The following is a 13883-nucleotide window of genomic DNA, read 5'->3' as shown; positions in this document are numbered from 1 at the left end:
AAGAAATAGGAGCAGGAGTAGGCCATTCAGCCCCTCAAGCCTGCACCCCCATTCAATAGGATCATGGCTAATCTGCCCCAGGCTTCAACTCCTCTTTTATGCCAGCTCAACATATCCCTCAACTCCCCGATATTCAAAAATTTATCTACCTCCTCTTTAAATAATTTCAGTGATCTAGCCTCCACAACTCTCTGAGGTAGAGAATTCTAGGCGTTCATGACCCTCTGAGAGCAGAAATTCCTTCGCATCTCAGTTTTAAATGAGTGTCCCCTTATTCTGTAACTATGTCCCCTAGTTCGAGATTCCCCCATTAGTGGGAACATCTTCTCAACATCTGCCCTGTCAAGCCCCCTCAGAATCTTGTACATTTCAATAAGGTCACCCTACATTCTTCTAAACTCTAATGAATAAAGGCCCAACCTATTTAGCCGTTCATGATAAGTCAACCCCTATATCCCAGGAATCAGCCAAGTGAATCTCTTTTGAACTGCTTCAAATGCCAGTATACCCTTTCTTAAATACGGGGATCAAAACTGCACATAATGCTCCAGGTGATGCCTCACCAACACCCTATACATTTGTAACAAGAACTCTCTATTTTTAAACTCCAACCCCCTAGCAATGCAGGCCAAAAATTCCATTTGCCTTCTTAAATATTTGCTGCATCTGCATTCGAACATTTTGTGTTTCATGCACAAGAACACCCAGATCCCTCAGTGCTGCACTTTTTGGAGCCTGTCTCCATTTCAATAATAGTTTGCCTTTTGATTCTTCCTACCAAAGTGCATGACCCCACACTTTCTTACATTAAACTCCATCTGTCAAGTTTTTGCTCACTCACTCAACCTAACTATATCCCCTTACAGATTCCTTACTTCCTCATCAAAACATGCCCTCCCGCCTATTTTTGTATCATCAGCAAATTTAGATACATTATATTCTGCCCCCTCCTCCAAGTCATTAATGTATATAGTAAATGATTTAGGCCCTAGGACTGATCCTTATGGCACTCCACTGGTTAGGTCTTTCCAACCTGAAAAAGACCCATTAATCTCAACTCTCTGCCTTCTGTGTGCTAACCAATCCTCAATCCATGCTAATACGTTACCCCCGATACCGTGAGCTTCTATCTTGTGCAATAACCTTTTTCTGTGGCACCTTATTGAATGCCTTCTGGAAATCCAAATACACTACATCTACCAGCTACCCATTGTCAACTCTGCTTGTTATATCCTCAAAGAACTCTAGCAAATTTGTCAAACATGATCTTCCTTTCACAAAACCATGTTGACACTGTTTGATTGTGTAAGCTTTTCTAAATGTCCTGCTATTTCTTACGTAATAATGGATTTAAATAAATCTTTTCCCAATGATAGATGTTTGGCTGACTGGTCTATAGTTTCCTGTTTTTTGTCTTCCTCCCTTATTGAACAGGGCAATTTTCCAATCTGCTGGGACCCTTCCGGAAACAAGTGAGTTCTGGAATATTTTGACCAATGCCTCCTCTACTTCTGCAGCCACTTCCTTTAAAACCCTAGGATGCAGGCCATTAGGTCCTGGCAGCTTGTTTGCCTTTAGTCCCATTAGTTTGTCAGATACTTTGTCCCTCATGACAGAGACCATTACAAAATCTTTCCTCCCATTAGCTCCTTGCTTATCTGATATCTTTGGGATATTTATAATGTCCTCCACCATGAAGACCGATGCAAAATATTGGTTTAAATTATCTGCCATTCCCCTGTTGCCCGTTAATAATTCTCCAGTCACACCCTCCAATGTTCCCTCACTCACTTTAGCTACTCTCTTTCTTTTAATATACCCGTAAAGCTCTTGCTGTTTGTTTTTATATTTCTTGCCAATTCACTTTCATAATCACTTTTCTTCCTCTTTATTAGTTTTTAGTCATCTGTTGCTGGTTCCTGAAAATATCCCAATCCTCTGGCCTACCATTAGTTTTTGCCGCTTTGAATGCTTTCATTTTTGATTGGATACTCTTCTTGACCACCTTTGTTAACCATGGTTGGTTCATCCTTCTCATCGAGTCCTTCTTTTTGACTGGGGTAAATTTTTGCTGAAATATTTGCTTAAAGGTCTGCCACTAGTCATCCACTGACCTTCCCCTTAGTCTATTTTCCCAGCCCGCTTTAGACAACTCTTTCTTCATACCTCTGTAATTGCCCTTATTTAGGTTAAAGACACTGATTTGAGACCCAAGTTGCTCTCCCTTAAACTGAATTTGAAATTCTACCATGTTGTGATCGCTACCGCTTAGAGGATCCTTAACTACGATATCTCTTATTAATCCCACCTCGTTACACATTACTAAATCTAAAATTGCCTGTTCATGGGTAGGTTTTGCAAAATATTGCTCTAAGAAACAATCCCTAGTGCACTCTACAAATTTGGGCAGGGGAGGAGCACCTTGAAACATATCTTACGCTGGCCAGTATCTCAGTGGCAAAGAGGTGGCAACACTGAAACTCACTAGTCTTCGACAGAGATAGGACCTTTGGCGGCTAATGCTGACTCATGTCTTTTTATCATTGACACTGCAGAGGGGGGGGGCCTTCGGAAAGATGGAGGCTGGATTTATTGCTGCATGCATTATCGCACATAGGCAGGAGAGGAGAACGTTGTGACGGAGGCTCCTCCCAGGCTCGCCAAAAGGAGGAGCTTCACCGTCATGAATAAGGGGCAGCTGGGGCCTCTCTTGACGCAGAGGATGAGGCTCACATAAAAGCTGTGATAGGTCACTCTCAAGGCCGAGGGTCTACATACAGAACACACATGCCTTTCCTGCAGATCATTGGGAGATGATGATACCTCCACATGTCCGGGGATCTGGTGGTGGACATCCGCCACATCCTCCAGGAGTTGACCCTGCGGGGACTCAAAGGACATCCTATGCCAGTGGCTGTGAAAGTCACCGCCGCTCTTAACGAGTGGCTCTTTCCAGGGCTCCACTGGGACCCCAGTGGAATATTACAAGCTTCCATGCAGAAGGGCATATAGGAGGCAACAGATGCCCTTTTTGTCAAGGCCCAAAATTACGTTGACATTGCCTGAGATAAAGCCAGCCAGGATGCCAGAGCTTTGCTGCGATTTCCAGATTCCCACGTGTGGCTGTAAAAGGCCCCTGGCAACAAGTACTCCAATATATCAATAGGAAAGTCTACCACTAGCACAGTGTAGCTGGTCTGTGACCACAAGTAACAAATCATGCAGGTTTGTGCGAGATACCCGCGAAGCTGCCACAACTCCGACATCTTGCGTAGATCCAGATTCTGGACATCTTCGAGGGACCACATAGGATCCAGGGCTAGGTCCTCGGTCACAAAAGGTACCCACAAAGGAAGCAGCTGATGATGCCCATGCAGCAGCCACAAAATCCAGCTGTGAGAAGTTATAACAATGCTCTTGCCGCTACCAGAACATTGGTGGAGCACACCAAGTGCCATCTTAAAGATGCGATTCTGGTGCCTTGACAGATCTGGCAGATCACTCCATTGCACCCCCCAGAGGGTCTCACAGGGTCATTGTGGATTGCTGTATGCTGCACAACCTGGCACTGCAAAGGGAGGAGATCTTGCCGGATGCCGGTGTCAGCTCCTGGAGAATGTGGCAGATGTGCACCACCAGATTCCCGTAAGTGGGGAGGCGTCAGCATCACCCACTCATTTGCAGAAAAGACATGTGTGTTCTGCAGACCCTCGGTCTTAAGAGTCACCTATCATGACTTTTCCATGAGCCTCATCCTCTGCGTCAAATGGGGCCCCTACTGCTCCTTACTCATGAGGGTGAAGCTCCTCCCTTTGGCAAGCCTCGGAGAAGACACAATCGCAATCTTCTCTCCTGCCTGTATGCAATAAGGAGGAGCTGCACGTTTTCTCACAAGGAAGACATTGAAAGGAATGAGGGCGATGAGGTCAAGGAAGCCAAGGCTGCAGGGGAAGGGGCCATAGAATGGTCCAGACAAGGCAGGTGAGAGTGTGAGGCCCTCATTGCCAACAGAATCCACAAAGAAGAGGATGAATTGCAGTGAGTATCCTCTTGGACAAGTGCCCTCCGTCATGGGTCCACATGAACACTAGCATTACTATTCCTCTCATTTCAAACATGCACTTCGATGTGAGAGTGAATAGTCACACATCAGGCTCACATTGTGCTGATCCTCTGAAGGACGATGAAGCCTTGGGAGACTGATTCCTTGCTGAGATAAGGTGCTAATTGGAGGAGGGTGTCCTGACATCAAGTGTCAGAAGCTGCTGCCTCTTCAAGCATCTCTCCAACATCCCAGTTGCTATGGCAGCCTAGTAGAGGCAGGAGCTGCTCTATAACCCTCAGTGGACTCAGAGCTATGTGCCTTCAGTCTGACAAAGCACCTCAAGGAGATCCATCTGCAGCAACGGCACAATGCAATCTTTATACCCTTGATAGTGATACCGATAGGTCACACTTGGGCCAAGGCTGCCAATGATGTTCTGCCGATGTTAATCTATTCTGAGATCACTCAGTCCTTTGTGTCGCCTTCTTCTCCATCACATTGATATTCAGCATTCTCAGTTAGGGATGCTGGCCTGCATTCATCCTCACCTTTCTATGGATGTGGACCACCTGAGGATGACGATGTTCACACACTTGCCTGCCAGACATTAAAATGCCTCCTCTTTAACACAGAAAGCCTGCCCTCCTGGCCAGGCCCTTGCATATTCCAAAATGCTAAGACACCATGAATCCCTTAAAAATTACTATTTGTTGAAAATAAAGAGCACACTTCAGCTTCACAACATCCTCAGTCCTATCCCATTGCACCCCTCCTTATTGTCTAAAGCAACCATACGTGCTCCCAGAAGCATTATCAGAGGCTCCACTGACCGCCAGACATGATTATTTGGATTTGTCATCATTGACCTCAGTGAGCATTTAGGTGAGGGGACGATATGCAGAAGGTATGACATAGTGTTGCATTCCTACATTGTGATGAGAGACTTGTGGCCACAACATAGACAACTGCAATGTGAGAAATGCTCAAGCATGTAGGTTTGAGCGCCAGGACAATAATGTGGCTGTGAGGGGCAGAGCTTCGGCACACTGAGCTGGGAAGGTGCTCATACTTATCAGTAAGCTTAGCAGATGTACACTCAGAGAGGCAGCAATGCGCTAGATAGACAGGAGTGCACAAAAGCTCTGATATGGGCTCATAGATTGAAAACCCTGCCGGATGATAGTGAGTACATGTGTTTCCTGGATATCTGATCCTTGTCCATGTGTGAAAACATCTCTCTTTGTATACTAAACCTTCAGCTTTCAATAATGCAGACAAGATGGATGAAAATCTTAGCCTCAGTCTTGCACAGCCAAGAATGAACATGACATGACCCAGCAAAGCATGTGAACAAGGTTCCTTCCACAAGCACATTTTACATTAAGGAATAGGCATTGTTGATGTTGAGAATGATCTGAGGACAGGCACACATTATGGTGAAATGGAAGCAAGTGGGCACACATTGCGGTGATTTGGAAGCAGGTAACATTGACCAGAGGCCCATGATGGCAACATGTGTGATAAGTTGGGGAGGGGGCAACACTGGCGTCATACCTGATTGGCAACAATACAGCTCATGATAAAAAGGAGGTACACAAGAGGAGATGTGAAATGCATGCAATTCTATTTACATTGATGAAAATTATATACACATGGTTAACACCCACGCCACCATTGTGTTCCTAATGTTTCTTGATTCCCCTAAAACTATTGCTATGCCTTGGTGCATCCTTGACATCTACAATGGAGGTGAAGGCAGCTTGCTGGCTGCTATTTCCTTTTGCCTGTGATGACTTTGGTGAGCTGAGACTGGGAAGGCCCCGGCCTGCTTTACATCTCCTGCTGTGGGGCAGGTGCACCCTCCTCAGCCTGTAGAGCTGGAGTTGATGGCATCACAGGAAGTGGGAATCAGGATCGGCTGAAGTCACCTTGGGTGGATGGCTCTGGTATGACCAGCTGCTGCGCCTCATCCCTATGGGTGTCCAAGAGCCCCTGGTTGGAGAAGGGGCAGGTGAAGTGAGATCAAGTTGCCCTGCCCAGCCCCTCAACCCCAAACCCCATGCTGCATGCCCCCGCCTTCTTGCGTAACCACTGATGGGTACCACGAATGCCTGCACCAATGAAGTGCAACTCCTGGCATAATGCAGGTCCTATGTCCTTGACTGAAGTCTCCATGGCAGGTGTCATTCTACCAGTGCTGACCTTGGTGCATTGGCATGCCAGCGCTATTGCCACAGAATGAACGTGGACAGAATTCTTCATCCTACATTGAAATCTGAGGAATGTAGTTGGCAGTCCTTCTTGATGCTCCCGTGTTTGTCTCTGCAGCTCCACCAATTAATTTAGGACTGAGTCCAGAGGCTCGTTATCTGATTCAGACTCAGCAGAATCCTAGCCTCAGCAGGTTCCGCGTGCCAGCAACTTTGGATGTCCCTGCCTCTGCCTGGCATGGCCATATTTTGTGCTATGCTCACCAGATTGTGACCCCAAGGCTGCTCTCGAACCAAATCCCACTGAAGAGTGTGTCTCTGCATTGGTGGAGGGTGTGGGTGAGCGCTGTGATGGGTCTTCTATGGTGCTGTTCTCTGGTTCCTCATCCGATGTGTCCTCTTTGCTGGAGACGAGGACCTGGCTTCTTGGTTCCCTTGGGTGCTTTCCAGAGGTGTCTAAGAAAGAAAGTAGAGATAATTAGTGCATGGCAGGTGACTGGAAGACATGACAATGGACTCACTGTATTGTTGTCTGAGGGATGAACTAGTGCAGTGTCCTCACTTGGGTGTGCACTGCCGACCTCACCATCGCCACAGGCATGGTCCTGGTCATCCCTGGTCAGCACGATGGCATGCTCCTCATAGAGAATTTCTGCCACTCCACTTCTGGTCTGGGACCTCTCCCTCTTTTTGTGGGTGAGTTGTCCTGCATAAAGGAAGATGGAAAGTGTGAGCAGGGCGCATACTAAGGCAGATGATAAGGATGCCTGCCTTGTATAGGTGGTGAGTGGAGCCATGCACGGGATGAGGATGAGAGCTACACAGTATACGAGCCCAGATGGAGATATGAAGATGTCTGCAAGAGAATGAGTGGTGATGTCCCTTGACCTGGCAGTGTGTGAGATCCGATGGAGTGCCACCAGTGAATGCCTGATGGATTGTGAGTGTGTGAGTTGAGAGTGATGAGATGGTTGATTTATCCTGATGGAACGGATGAGATCATTCCTGCGCTGGATGGTTGACCTCTTCTGTGCAGCGTTAGTGCTGACCGCTGATGCCAGCACCTCCCAAGCCAGAATAATCAGGTTGGTGGACCTCCTTTTGCCATGACAGGGGTAGAGGACATCCCAGTGGGCTTTGACGGCGCGCAGCAGGTGGCCCAGCGAGGCGTCACTAAATTTTGAAACAGCATGCTGCTTCCCCTAGGGAGCCATGTGTTCCATGGAGCAGTCCTAGGCTGCAGGCATTGAGAAGACTATGCATGGTCGCGTATTAAATATGGCACTCAGAGTGAAGATCTGCTGAGGTCACTGCAGGGTGGACAAATCAGAGGACGCCTACTTGTGATCCGCCATGTTTCCTGCTGATTCATAATTAATGAGGCTGGAAGGGGACAATACTACGCAAAAACCTGCCATTGCGCCTGGTGGGAAAAGCACCCAGCACTGCATTTAGTGCACGGAAGGGAATATCTCGCCCTTGGTCTTTCAAACCATAGTTTACTTCTCCTGACTGAAATCATTTTTGTCAACTCCTCCAACAACACAGTACTTCCACTAAATCTGCAGAGCAAATAGGCAGTCAAATATACCTCACAAGGAAGTTGAACAATGATGCCCTTAAATAGCACTGGTGGGGTTGACCATGCAGCTGAATGTGTGTTAAGCTGTGCATGTTTAAGAGCAGTCCAGGCACCAAATTAATTTTAGATTCTGGCCAACACCATGTTCAATACACTTTGCATGCTTCCAACACATGTACAGAGTTGCCTATTGGGGAATGGACACCCACCATCTTTTCCTGATATGGGTCCCATAGCAGGAAAAATAGCAGTGCTACAGAGTCAAATTTTGCAGCCTTAGTGTTGAGTTCCTCCAAAATAGAACATAAACCCAACCCTGAATATATTTTAAAATGTTATCCTTAATACTAGTTCTTATTTTGAAATTGGACTTTCCTACTGAACAAAGACAAGTAAGATTGTTGGCCCTCTGTCTGGAAATTATCCCTAGTGGCCTCCAGAACAAAATAATCTCTTCTCAGTTGTGGGAATGTCACACTTCATTACACCTAAGGAGCTTCTAACAGACCACCTGGGAATGTACAGAACAATTTCAAAAGGAGCTATAGGAATGCCATTTGCACTTGATAAGCCAACCTTGCTAGTGGAGTTTGTGGATCTGTTGAGACAATGGCTTGCCAAACACCAGACCCTCAACATGAATGGCACCCCTTTCAACCCACACAGCTGAGACATTATCAGTCCTGGAAACAAAATCAAATTCCAGACACTGGACAAACATCCTTTGTTGAAGTCACTGTAGAAAAGTAAGGGCATATGACCCAAGACTCTGGCCTCTTGAGCAGTTTAATATTATCTCTCTGAGTTGTGCAGCCAGTCTGTTGCTTAACATCCAACTAGCATGCCACACAGAAACAAGCTCTGTCCAAGTTGGACCACCGGCCCATCTAACCAGATTCTACTGGAAGATTTTGTATCATCGCTACAGAGCTGTCGCAATCTCTGCGTGTCTACTTCATCTTGCAACATCAATGCCACCTGAAAAAGCAAATCTTACAACACTGGTCTCCAGCCAGCTGACCATTGAAAGCCTACATGAAAGACTTCCTCATTGGACTCTGACTTTGGGATTCTGGAACTCACCAAACCAATATCTATCTTCTCTGTGGTCCTTGTACGATAAAATCTCTTTTTCTCTATTCCTCCCTTTACTGTGTGAATGTGGAGTGGAGCGTCACTAACTTTCTTTTTCACAGTTTTTGAATGTGTATAATAAACTAAACTGTTAAATTAATCCTAACTCAAGTTTGTTGTGGGATTATTAGTAAAATTGGATCACACAAAAACTGAGGGGTTGGGAAATACACCATTGCATATTCTTTAAAAAAAACTAATTCAAAACACCTCCTGTTTACAGACAGGTGGTAAGAGGAAAACTGTGCTGTTTGAACTGACCCCCTCCTGCTTGTAGCACTTAGCTCAAAACAGCTTTAGATCCATAGTTTATGACAAAACCTAATAGTGAACGTGTGCAGATATATGCTTTGTCCCTCTAGTCATTTTTAATAATAATATAATAGGTGCATTAGAATTAGATACTATTTAAGTAAGTTAAAATTGCTTAATTGTGTTGCTTTGGATTTAGAATGTGGTCTGCTTTCTGTCTGAGTTGTGTGTATTGCCAGCTTTACCCTTTGCTGTACTCAGCATGAAAATGCTCAGTAAGCTCTTCCTTGTCAGACTTATGTTGAGAATCAATAGGGTTTGTGCTGTTATTCCTGCCTTATCATAACCCCTAATTTTAGATCTTAGAAATCTTCTCCTGAATTTTCTTAAGCTCCTTTCACTTAATGAATTATGCTACCAAATTGGCTTCTTTTTTCAAGCTTTTGGTCAAATTTAAATGGTAATCTTATCTTAATCAACACACCCACTTTTTCTTTGTGTTGTTTCTTGGGTCAAATCCTCCACAGTATTAGTGGTGATTTCTGGTTTAATCAGAACTTAGTGCATTTTAATGTGTGATGTGCATTAAATATCTTCTTTGTGTTGGCATTTAATAGACTCTAGCCATTCATGTTCAATGTTGAACACCAAAATAAGCATATAATACACTGTGAACTAGGCCATGGAATTACTATTGATGATATAACTGATGATTTTCTCTATCTCTTCCTTTTCCATTCCCTTTCCAAAATGGCAATGTCATCAACTTCTCAAGAGAGAAGCAGGAGGTTTCAGAGTAGACTATTCAAATTATTTTCCATGAAGGCAGAATCTAAAGAAACCAATGCTTTTGTATGACTGTTTTGATAATTACGCAGCAAAAACTGCAACTCAAAAAAAACCTGTGATCTTGTGATCATTTTCAATACAATAACTCAGACAAAGCAAACTTACTAACAATAGCCATTGCAGAAATTCTCTATTATTAAGTTTATGCCTGTGATTTTCCACCTTAAGTTTATCATTTCAAATGCGGCATTCCAGGCATTACTGTGAAGAAGGCATCCAACTTTGCACAAGAAAAAATAAAGCATCTACATAAGTGAGTGTCCCATTGAAATTATAGCTGTTATCAGGAGAGAATAATGCCAAATTGCTGCAATGGACAGATGGCTAGACCTTGACTGGAGGCCCAGGTTCCTACTGAGCAGCTCATCAGTCCAAGACCACAAATGAAGCGGATGTGTACTGCAAATGACACCCAGCCAGATTATAAGTGCCACTGGCACAGGTTACAAGTGGAGTAGCAGAGAAAATCAACTTAGGTGGTGAAAGATAGAGCTAAGTTCATGTGAGTTTGGCAATCTCAAGTGCATTGCATGTTACTGTGGAGCTTTGACAATCTGTACTAACATTAATTATGTCCTTGCTTATCTGTGTGAAATTTCACAGTTGCCTGAATGTTGCCAGACCTCCATGGTCAGGATTGCCCTGACCAGCTGTTCAGAGACAGCTGATCCTTTTATGTATGGCATACTTTAAATGCTGTTGCACTTTTTGGGTATTTTTCAGTTGACAAAGGATTTGGAAAGGGCTGAAATGTAAGAAGATTCAAAAGTTAAAAAAAAAGTGAAAGCAGTGGGAAGAAAAACAAAGAGCAAAGGACCAGAAAGAGAAGCTTACAAATAATTTGTTCAGAAGAACTTGGAGATATTGGAAGATAAAAACATAGTGGCCAAAGGAGGCCATTTAGCTCTTAAAACTGTTCCACCATTCAAAAAGACTACAATTTCATTTGCCTACCTTTGTTCAATATCCATTGATGCCAACATCCTGGGGGTTACCATTGATCAGAAATTGAACTGGACTGGCCATATAAATTCTATGGCTACAAGGGCAGATCAGAGGCTAGGAATCCTGTGGAGAGTAACTCATCCCCTGACCCCCCAAAATCTGTTCACCATCTACAAGGCACATGTCAGGAGGTGGGTGGTATACTTTCCATTTCCCTGGATGAGTGTAGTCCCAAAAACACTTAAGAAGCTTGACGCCATCCAGAATAATGCAGCCTGCTTGGTTGGTGCCCCATCCACCACCTTAACCAATTGCTCCCTCCACCACTGATGCACAGTGGCAGCAGTGTGTACCATTTACAAGATGCACTGCAGGAACTCATCAAGCCTCCTTCCAAACCTGTGACCTCTACCATCTAGAAGACAAAGGAAACAGATGCATGGGAACACCACCAGCTGCAGGTTTCCCTCCAAGCCAAACACCATCCTGACTTGGAACTATATCGCTGTTCCTTCACTGTTACTGGGTCAAAAACCTGGAACTCTCTCCCAAAGAGCACTGTGGGTGTACTTAGACCACAGAGACTGCAGCAGTTCAAGAAGTGGCTCACTACCACCTTCTCAAAGGCAATTAAAGATGATAAATAATTGCTGGAATTGTGTGAAAAAAATGAAGAAAAATTACCAAACAAAAATCTATTGATCTGTTTGAAAATTTCATTTGAACCAGAATGTACTGCCTTTTGTGGAGTGAGTTCCAGCTTTCCATTGTACAAACAGCTGCTTCATGATTTCACTATATAGCTTACGGATAAGGTTCTTCACTCTTGCTCTGAATTCCCCCTTCAGAGGAAATAGATTTTCTGGCCCGGATTTTCACTCTCGAATTGGATGCACAGTGTCGGGGAATTTCCCAACTCCCGAAATCTGACTTGGGAGTGTAACCCAATGTATTATTTACTTTCTTTTAATATATTAATAATTTTTTAGACCATGTAATTGTTTCTTTATTTTTTACTATTAAGGGATGTAGACCGGTTGCTTGGTGGCTCTATGTGCAAGTAGTAACATGGAACATCGAAGAGAAGCAGCACCCTGACTGGACACTCATGAATAACTGCACTGTGGGTGCAAGGCAGGATGGGTAATTTAGCCTTGCCTGAATTAGCAAGATCTGCAAAATTAATTAAACTGTACAGGAGAACTGGCCTCGAACTGTGAGAAAATAGACCCCTTTTATGCTCATTTGAGGTACTAAAAATGTCTGTCTATACCAACCTGAGATTGATACAGTGTAAGAGATAACAAAGCAGAGTCAGGCTGGCTCTATTCCTTTAATCTTGTCCTTGTGAGAGGCCCAGGACATAAAGACAAGGGAAAGGACACAGATGTAATTGAAAACCAATTAAATGGGCTAAAAACAGGTATTAGCTTATACGACACAAGGCCAGAGCCAAAAACAGTATAAAGAAAGAGCACACAAAGATATCATTTCTGCAGAGGGTACAGTGGCTTGGTCAGCTATTCTGAAGATAAGCATGGAGACCTTGTCAGTGGGTTGACCACTGAGGCCAATGAAACACTCTCTAGGGCTACTAAGCAGGGCTACTAAGTGATCAATACTGTGAGTATGTACTATTGCTTAGTGGTATTAATAAAGGTGTACCACATTTAATGGAACAGTATCCAAATTGTTGTGTGCCATTGATACCGGGTAGAGGCAAGAACTTTTAGACCAGGTGGAGGATCTTACAGGAAAAACGTCCCCAGACAGCAGGATATTGGCTCAGTGAGCCTGGAACAGTATGGATGTAGAGGTGGGCCTAGAGTGTAAGGAGTTCCTGCTGTGAGGCAAGAAGTGGATGCAAGCATTTCTGTTGCTCAGAGGAGATTTCAATAAAAGGTCAGGTTAGCACCTTTTTTTATTCATTCATGGGATGTGGACGTCGCTGGCTAGACCAAAATTTATTGCCTACCCCTAATTGCCCTTGAGAAGGTGGTGATGAGCTGCCTTCTTGAACTGCTGCAGCCCATGTGGTGTTGGTTTTCCCCAATAGTGCTGTTAGGGAGGGAGTTTCAGGATTGTCACCCAAGTGACAGTGAAGGAACAGCGATATATTTCCAAGTCAGGATGGTGAGCGGCTTGGAGGGGAACTTACAGGTGATGGTGTTCCCATCTATTTGCTGCCCTTGTCCTTCAAGGTGGTGGTGGTCAAGAGTTTGAAAGGTGCTGTCTAGGCAGCCTTGGTGAGTTCCTACAATGCATCTTTTAGATTGGACACACTGCTGCTACTGTGCATTGGTGGTGGAGGGAGTGAATGTTTGTGGATAGGATGCCAATAAAGCGGGTTGCTTTGTCCTGAATGGTGTCAAATTTCTTCAATGTTGTTGGAGTTGCACTCATCCAGGCGAGTGGGGAGTATCCCATCACACTGCTGACTTATGCCTTGTAAATGGCAGACAGGCTTTGGTGACTAAGGTGGTGAGTTACTCACCACAGGATTCTGAGCCTCTGACCTGCTCTTGTAGCTATAGTATTTATATGGCTAATCCTGTTCAGTTTCTGGTCAATGGTAACCACCAGGATGTTGATAGTGAGGGATTCAGCAATGGTAATGCCATTGAATGTCAAGGGGCAATGGTTAGATTCTTTCTTCTTGGAGATGGTCATTGCCTGGCACTTGTGTGACGTGAATGTTACTTGCCACTTGTCAGTCCAAGCTTGGATATTGTCCAGGTCTTGCCATATTTGGACATGGACTGCTTCAGTATCTGAGGAGTTGTGAATGGTGTTGAACTTTATGCAATCATCAGTGAACATCCCCACTTCTGACCTTATGATGGAAGGAAGGTCATTTATGAAGCAG

This window comes from Carcharodon carcharias, chromosome 1 (assembly GCF_017639515.1).
Source record: "Carcharodon carcharias isolate sCarCar2 chromosome 1, sCarCar2.pri, whole genome shotgun sequence".
Lineage (NCBI taxonomy): Eukaryota > Metazoa > Chordata > Chondrichthyes > Lamniformes > Lamnidae > Carcharodon > Carcharodon carcharias.
This window is presented reverse-complemented; position numbering follows the sequence as displayed.